Source organism: Dasypus novemcinctus, chromosome 13 (genome assembly GCF_030445035.2).
Source record: "Dasypus novemcinctus isolate mDasNov1 chromosome 13, mDasNov1.1.hap2, whole genome shotgun sequence".
NCBI classification, from domain to species: Eukaryota; Metazoa; Chordata; class Mammalia; order Cingulata; family Dasypodidae; genus Dasypus; species Dasypus novemcinctus.
In genome coordinates this window covers 20,794,746-20,803,243 of record NC_080685.1, presented here as the reverse complement: position 1 = coordinate 20,803,243, position 8,498 = coordinate 20,794,746, and the positions used below count along the sequence as shown (strand labels likewise).

The 8,498-nt window shown below is 49.2% G+C and overlaps 2 non-coding genes across 2 annotated transcripts; one reads left to right on the top strand and one right to left on the bottom strand.

Annotated features, from left to right (window-relative positions):
• Positions 1-821: 821 nt before the first annotated feature.
• On the top strand, positions 822-892 carry TRNAG-CCC (transfer RNA glycine (anticodon CCC)). The gene has a single exon. It is a non-coding gene; the product is annotated as a tRNA-Gly (tRNA).
• A 2,435-nt stretch (positions 893-3,327) lies between these two features.
• Positions 3,328-3,490, bottom strand: LOC131273182 (U1 spliceosomal RNA). The gene has a single exon (XR_009180343.1). It is a non-coding gene; the product is annotated as a U1 spliceosomal RNA (small nuclear RNA).
• Positions 3,491-8,498: the final 5,008 nt, after the last annotated feature.

Sequence of the window (8,498 nt, the reverse complement as noted above, 5' to 3'; positions counted from 1 at the left end):
AAGCTTGGGGACCGGCTGGACGGCTCTCGACAGCCGCTCCTGCCCGAGTGTGGAGGGAGACCAGGCAGGACCGTGGTGCCCCCTGACAAGCGGCCACGCCTATGTCTCACAGGCAACTCAGAGTCACAGAGGGTAAAACTCAATTTAGCATCCGCAACAACTAAACACTGATGGCAAGCTTCATCTTCATGAATCTTTTAATACTAAGGATATATATTACACATCCATACAATTGCTCTGAACGGCTTGCAAAGCATACGCATACTATTGCCAACATGATGACAAGACCTTGTCATTCCTTTGGTACAAAAAACAGCTGGAGAGATCTAACGCCACTGACCAAATTTGTTTCTCCATTATGTCCCTTGTGATCCTGGCCTTTTCTTGGCATTCTACTTCTGTTGCTTATTTCTTCCCCGGATTGGAATTGGAGTTAACAAACCTAGCAAAGGAGGGTCCCTTTGCAGATCCTCTGAGTAACACCATGAGGTTGACAGTTGAAGGTTTTGGGTCATCAACCAGGGCCCTGGATGAATTTCTCTTCTTTTTGGATAGGAGTTTGTTATGCTTTTGGAAAGGGCCTTTCTCAGACTCTCACTGACATAAGAGGGGTTTGCATAGTTTAATTTGCATGTCCTTACTTTATCCTGTTGCCTGAGCCACTTGTCCCTTGCAAGCTTTAGCTTTGGGTGCTGTCACTCCGTCTTTTGGTTCTTCCTCCATAAACAACACTGTGGAAAATTACCTTGGAAATTTTGAGGGATGTTAAAGCCATTTTTCCTGCACACAGTTGGAGGGAAAGAGAGCCAGCAACTGTAGTGGCATTGGTGGTTCAGTGGCAGAATTCTTGCTTCCCACGCAGGAGACCCGGGTTCGATTCCTGGCCAATGCACCTAATGGCAGGCAGATTGATTTCATATATTCCTGCCCATCCTTACACCTTCATTCTTCTCGTTTTCAGCCATTACCCAGTGTATGGCAGATCATTTTCTACTTCTCACTGCCAGCAGTGGGCATCGCCAAAACCATCCTGCCTAGCAGATTGTTTTTGATTCTCACTGCCAGCAGCAGGTGTCCCAGGAACCCAACTTTCTGCAAGCTCTCTGACAACTCAAATGTGCTCAAGTCACTAGAAAACCTGTAATAACTTTGCTCATATTCTCTTCTGCATATTCATTTCTACCTTCTGAAATCCTGCTATTGTCTTGAATTTTAGCCCTTCGTATTTTCTCCATCTCATTCCTTTTTTGCCTTTGGACTTGGAGACTTTGCTCATTCAGGAGTTCCTAGGCTTCTCATTCAAAGCGGTTTACTGCCCTTGAAGGACTGGTTTGGCTGTGCTGGTATACACAGTGTTTTCATTTTGGTTCAGTCCAGAATATTTTCTAATTTCCATTGGCATCTCAGCTTTGGTACAAGGATTCATGGAAAGGGTTCCAAAGACAGGGGATTGCCTTCTTATATTTTCAGGACTGAATTCTAGATGCCAACTGATTCTGATCAACTGCCTGAAGCTTTTTTTCCCTCCCTCCAGGCAGTCTTGGAATAAGCCTCTGACCATCCCTTGGTGGTCATGACCAGTCGGGGAACACCACACCAATCTCATGTACTCACGGGAAGGGGAAAACCCATGAGAAGTCAAGCTTGTGGCCACGAATTCTTGTAAACTGTTTTAAAAAAAACTCCTCTTCTTGATACTGTTTGTAAAGCCAAGGCCACCCTGTGCAAAGAAACCTGGGGTTTGAAGGGGCAGGTTTAGACTTGATCATCCTTCCCCTTAGGGCACAGAATTTGCCCCTGTAGCTTCTTGGGGGCAAGGACTGCCTGTAGGACTTCTCAAATTAGCCTGGGAAAGAAACTTGAACTCAGTCCTCTTTGTTCTCAAGCCCACCAAAGAGAAGTCCAAATAAACGATGTTAGCAATCAACCTCGGGGCACAGGCAGCTTTGAGGACTCTGTTTTTACTTTGTGCTCTGGCACCTGCGAAGGTTCCTGGCAGGTTTGCCATGTACCTCAGTCTAAATGTTTTCAAGCTATCTATCAAGGTTTAAAAGAAAAAAATCATCTCTAAAAGACATTGTATCTCTTACTTTGATAACAATTGGAGGACGAGGTCTGGGAGGGTAAGGATGGATTTAGAATCCCTGGACTAAGAACAGGCCGCATGAGAAAAAGGAAGAGTGGTGCAAACCTCCTTTACCACTTGCCAGTCTTGCTCCAACCAGCTGGTGTTCTGCTCTGCCCGCACCTCCAGCTCCATCCACTGACTGTCTCTTCACAGAAGGCCATCTGGCCACACCTGCCCACCCCAGCCCCAGTCCTGGGTGTGAGCAGAGCCAGGTTACCTTTGGCGCTCACTTTGACCACTCAGGTTGTGGAACTGCTACACGTGGGCAAAGGAAACTTGGGCAAGCAATTCTGGCATTCTGTGTAGCTGGGTGAGTCTTTGGAGGAGAGGGGGCATGGGTTCCATGTGGGCATGTCCCTCCACATTGTCCTCGCCCAGGGGAGGGAGGGAGGCCGGAAGAGGGCATGTGAGGGGCCGTGCCAGATTCCTTCTTCCCTGGCAAGAAGCCCAATACCCTGTACAGGAGCAAGAGAACCACGGGAGCTCACACATTCCCCAGCAACGGTGAGATCCTGCTGTTGTCATCCACACTCACCTTAGCTTCAAAAGTTGGGAGCACGGGAAGAAAACAGGCAAGTGCAGGCAAAAGGAAGTGGGTTTCAAGGAAGCCGGGATGTTGTGTCCACTGTCCAGGCTCCCCAACCTGTGAGGGGAAGCAGCTGTGGAAATATGCCCTCAAGGGTCTGCTTCTTGGCAGAACGCGTTACAGTTATGCATTTACTGGTTGGAAAAGGATGACTAAAAGAACAAAAGTGCCAAGGATAGATGTCTGTGAATATTCCTTAAGCAATTTATCATTCACCAATAAACTGATGTTTGAACATTATGAATCTATTCAGGCACAGAAAGGAATGCAATGCCAAGAAAAAGTTAGAAAATAATGACTTAGAGGCTATTACTGATAACAATTATTGGATATTAATGTCACTGTTGTACCTTGTCAAGGTACCTTGGTTCCGTTATGTAAGGGGTCAGGAGAGCCGTAAAAAGGGGGTGATTCTGGGGTGGTAGGAGTGAGGTTTCCCAGGCAGAAAGAAGATCAGGACAGAAAAAGAAGCGGAAGAGAAGGAGGAAGCCACGTGAGGCATGAGGAGTCCACGGAGAAGCGGCTGGAAGGTGCGGGTGTGGTGGAACCCCGAGGCTCGCCAGGGTGTGACCCGTCCTGACAGCTCTTCAAGTCTGCCATGAAACACAGAACGGTGGGGGAAGCGCGCACGCAGCCTCCCACCAACGCAAATGATGCAGTAGAGTTCTCCCCACGTGGGGAAATCGCAGGGGTCAGCAGGTCCCCAGTGTGGTGGAGCAGCTCGCCCTGGGGAAGCCGCCCTCGTGACCGTGGCGTCTCCCCTGCCAGGGAGCTACGCAGACAGCCGGCACGCGGCACCCCGTGGCGCTTCACTCTGCGCTCACGGTCGCCACTCTCCTGCCACCCTGCGCCGCCAGCCACGCAATCGCTGTCTCCACACCATCCCCAGCCCCGGGCGCCAACCACAGGCCACGGCGCGGGAGACTCCCGCCCGGAAGCAGCGGCTGCGGGCGGCCGGCCACCGCACTGGCTCCCCCGCACACCGCACAGGCTGCGCTGGCGCCCCTGTCCACCTCACCCCCCTGGGTCTCGCGCTCCGCGAGGCTCCCAAGGGACACTGCACGGAATCCCGTCCATCAGTGTCTCCAGGCCGCTGGGCGGTATCGCAAGGACACAAGAAACCTGTGCAGCACCTAGGTGGGCGGCGGGGGGCGGCTTGGGGACGGGGTGGGGGGGCGCCAACCGGGATGAACCCACCCCCGCCGTCTGCTTGTGGGCGGGGCCGGGGCGCAGAGCGCCGTCTGCACGTCCTGGTGTTCATTTGTGCCCCTGCCTTCTGCTCCTGGCGCTGAAGGCGCTTTCCCATTTCCTCCAGGCTCCAAGCTGCGCGCGTGGGGCCCCGAACCTCCTCACTTACGACGGGCGGCCTCGGGGACCTCACCCACGCTCACCTCTCCTCAACCCTCTCGGGTGTCGCGCCCCGGTCACCTTCTCCAAAGGCCTAGTAAACCCTTCACCACCAACCGGCGCCGAGGATCCAGGGCTCCACGCCCCACTTGCAGGCCAGGCAGGTTAGCTAAGACTTGGCCCCCGCCCAGGCCCCGCCTCCCCGATTCCCAGCTCCAGCAGTCCTGCACCCTAGGGTGGCGGCGGCAGGGGAGGCAGAGGACACAGGCTTAAGTGTAACGCGTGAGGAATTACAATCGCTGCATGCCTGTTGAGACATGGGAGAGAGGTTGAGTAACTCTCTAGATTAGCCACTTCCTCCGTGAGCGGTGTGGACTGAGGGGAAGACTCGCACAGGCCTGAGAAGCCGCCCACAAGTGAGTCCCCGCAGTCTGGGAGTGGTTGCCGAGTCTCTTGGCCTTGGGCTCTTGGAGCACAGCAGCCAGCCTTGTGCGGGATGCATCAAACCATGATCATTGGTTCGGCAACGCCACCCACGTGCAAGAGCCTTCCCTGGCTGGAGATCGAACCTGGGCGACGGCGGTGAAAGCGCCGAATCCTAGTCACTAGACCACCAGGGAGGTATGGCCTCTGTTTTCGCCAGGCGATTTCCACCAGCACTGCTGGTGGAACCTAACATGAACATGAATCTACACTAGCCTTTTAAAAAAATTTTTACAAAGATTTATTTAACTTATTTGCACACACCCCATTCTTTGCAGTCTCTGTCTGTTTCTTGTGTGATCTTTGTGCCTATTCTTCTTTTTAGAGGCACCAGAAACCAGACCTGGGACCTCCTGTGTTGTAGACAGGTGTCTGACTGCTTAAGCCACATCCTCTTCCCATTGGTGGGTATTTTTTATTTAAATATGCATCCTCCAAAACCCAAACACATAATAAGCACATCAAGCCCACCTAGCCATATTTACAGAGATGGTAAAACAGAATTCTACATAAACAAAGGAAAATGCCGTAAAAGGACTTTAAATAGCTGCTGTTTCCACTAAAATTCATGTCTTGTCTTTCTCCAAAATTCTGCCAGACCCTGTCTTAGGTTGCCACAGGCCTACTGATTCTAAGTACCAGAAATACATTGGTTTTTACAATGGGAATTTGTTAGCAGAAACTCTTAGAGTTTCAAGGTTGTGAAGTGTCCAAATCAGAGGACTATCAGAGATCCCTTCTCACCAAAGTCAGCTACTGATGATCATGGTGTCCTGCCACGTGGTTAAGCAAGATGGCCACCGATCCCTGACAATGTCCTTACCTTCCCTGCCAGAATCTATCATCTCTCAGAGCAAGCTGTGGGTGACCAGGCATAAAGTTGTCTCTTTCTGGGCCTCCTCTCTTAGTCTTGGTTGCTCTGCTCTCATCCCAAGTTCAGCTGTGGGTTATCAGACCTATGGCAGGGTTTGTCTCCATGGGCCCAGCCTCTCGGAGACATCTTTTCTTGCCTTTAAAGGAGAAGTGATTTCAACAATCAGAGAGAGAATCTCCATCTCTACTTCAGATAGCCAATAGTTCCTGGGGAACTTAACAAAAGCCTTCAACTGGGTCCCTGCCTTAAAACCTGCCCTACAGAATTTGGATTTCTGCATCCCCATGGTTGCCCATCAACTTGATAAAATCTCATATTATTTAAAGATATCTCCTGTCTGTTCTGTTTTCCTAGAGAACCTTGAATAATGCAGTGGGTTATTGTAAACTTAATCAGGGGTTGACTCCAATTGCAACTGCAGTTTCAGATGTGTTATCATTGCTTGAGCAAATAAATACATTCCCTGGTACCTAGTATACAGCTATTAATATGAAAAATACTTTTTTTCTCAATAGCCATTAGTAAGAACCACCAGAAACAGTTTGTTTTCAGCTGGCAATGCCATCAACATACCTTCACCATCCTACCTCATGGGCATATCATGTCTCCAGCCCTATGTCATACTGTCCACAGGGACTTTGATCATCTCTCCTTCCCACAAGTCAACATATTGAGGATATCATGCTGAATGGACCTAGAGAGCAAAAAGTATCCATGATTCCAGACTTAGGTGCAAGGCATTTGTGTGAGAAAAGATGGGAGATAAATCCCACAAAAATACAGGGGACATCCACCTTGGTGAAATTTCTCAGTGTCCAGTGGTGTGGGACATGTCAGGATATCCCTTCTCAAGTGAAGGATAAGCTGTTGCATCTGGCCGCTCCTACAACCAAAAAAGAGGCAGAACACTAAGTTTGGAGACAACATATTCCTCATTTGGGTGTGCTTCTCCAGCCCAGTTACTGAGAGACCAGAAAAGTTGCTAGCGTTGAGTGGTGAATGGTGCAAGAGGAGGCTGCTGCTCAGGCTGCACTGCCACTTGGGCCATATGATCCAGCAGATCCAATGGTGCTGGAAGTGTCAATGGCAAAATAGAGATTCTGTCTGGAGTCTTTGGCAGGTCCCCATAGGATAATCATAATGAAGATCCTAAGGGTTTTGGAGCAAAGCCCTGTCATCCTCTGCAGATAACAGCTTTTGGCCTGCTATTGGACCTTAGTAGAGACTGAACACTTAACCATGGGCCACCAAGTTACCATGAGACCTGAGATGTCCATCATGATCTTGGCATTGTCTGACCCACAAAAACATAAAGTTGGACTTGCAGAGAAGCACTCTGTCATAAAGTGGAAGTGGCGTATGAGAGATAGGGCTTGAGGAGTCCTGAAGGCACATGTAAGTTACATGAGGATGTGGCCCAAATGCCCATGACCACCACTCCTGCCACACCACCTTCTTTTTACTTTGAGGCCTCTTGGGGAGTTCCTTAAAATCAGTTGACCAAGGAAGAGAAAATTCAAGCCTGGTTCATAGATGGTTCTGCAACATTTGCAGGTACCCCTCAAAAGTGGACAGCTATAGCATGGCAGTTCCTTTTTGTGATGTTCCTAAAGGACAGTGAGGGCAAATCCTCCCAGTCAGCAGAACTTCAAGCAGTGCACCTGGTTGTTCATTTTGTTTGGAAGGAGAATGGCGGTAAGTATGTTTGTACATGGACTTATATGCAGTTGCCAATGGTTTGGCTGGATGGTCAGGGACTTGGAAGTAACATGATTGGAAAATAGGTGACAAAGAGGTTTGGGGAAGAGGTATATAGATAAACCTTTCTGATTAGGCAAAAAACAAGAAAATAAAGTGGCCCTGGTGGTAGGGATGGAAGTTATGTACAGGCTCAGCAAATGGTCTTCCCTTCACCAAGCCCGACTTGGCTACAGCCAAGGCTGAGTGTCCAATCTGCCAGCAGCAAAGACTCAGGTCCCAATATGGCACCATTCTCCAAGGTGATCAGCCTGCTATCTGGTGGCAGGTTGATTACATTGGACCTCTTCCATCATGGAAGTGGACAGCGATATATTCTAACTGGAAAATGGACATACCCCAGACAAGGTTTTGCTTTCCCTGCTAACAATGCTTCTTTCAAAACTAACATCTGTGGATTTACCAAATGTCTTATCCACTGCCATGGTATTCCACACAGCATTGCTTCTGATAAAGAAACCCACTTCACAGCAAATGATGTGTAGGAACAGGCTCGTGGAATTCACTGGTCTTACCATGTCCCCACCATCCTGAAATAGCTGGATGGATAAAACAGTGGAAAAGCATTTTGAAGACTCAATTACATTGCCAACCAGGTGGCAAGACCTGGCAGGGCTGGGGCAATGTTTTCCAGGAGGCTGTGTGCTCTAAATCAACATCCACTATATCATGCTTTTTCTGTCATACCCAGGATTCATGGGTCCAGGAATCAAGGTATGGAAGTGGGAGTGGCACCACTCACTATTACCCCAATTGATCCACTGGGAACATACTTCCTTCCTGTTCCTAAAAACCTAAGCTCTGCTGGACTAAAGGTCTTAGCTCCAAAAGGAGGAGTGCTTTCACCAGGGAACACAACAATGATTCCACTGAACTGGAGTTAAGACTGCCACCTGGTCACTTTGGACTCCTCAGGACTCTGAATCAAAGCAAAGAAGGGACTTACTGTACTGGCTGGGGTGATTGATCCTATCAAGGGAAGATAGGACCACACCTACACAATGGAGGTAAAGAAGAGTTTGCCTGGAATACTGGAGATCCCCTATGGTGTCTGTTAGTCCTGAAGGCACATAAATGTTACATGAGGATGTGGCCCAAATGCCTATGATCACAACTCATGCCACACCACCTTCTATTTTCCCTATGGCCTCTTGGGGAGTGCCTTATGATCAGTTGATCAAGGATGAGAAAACTTGGGCCTGGTTTACAGATGGTTCTGTATGGTATGCAAGTACCCATCAAAAGTGGACCATTATAGCACCATATACCATGCCTTGTGATTAAAGAAAATGGAAAATTTCAACAACCCAATCCAGGCAGGA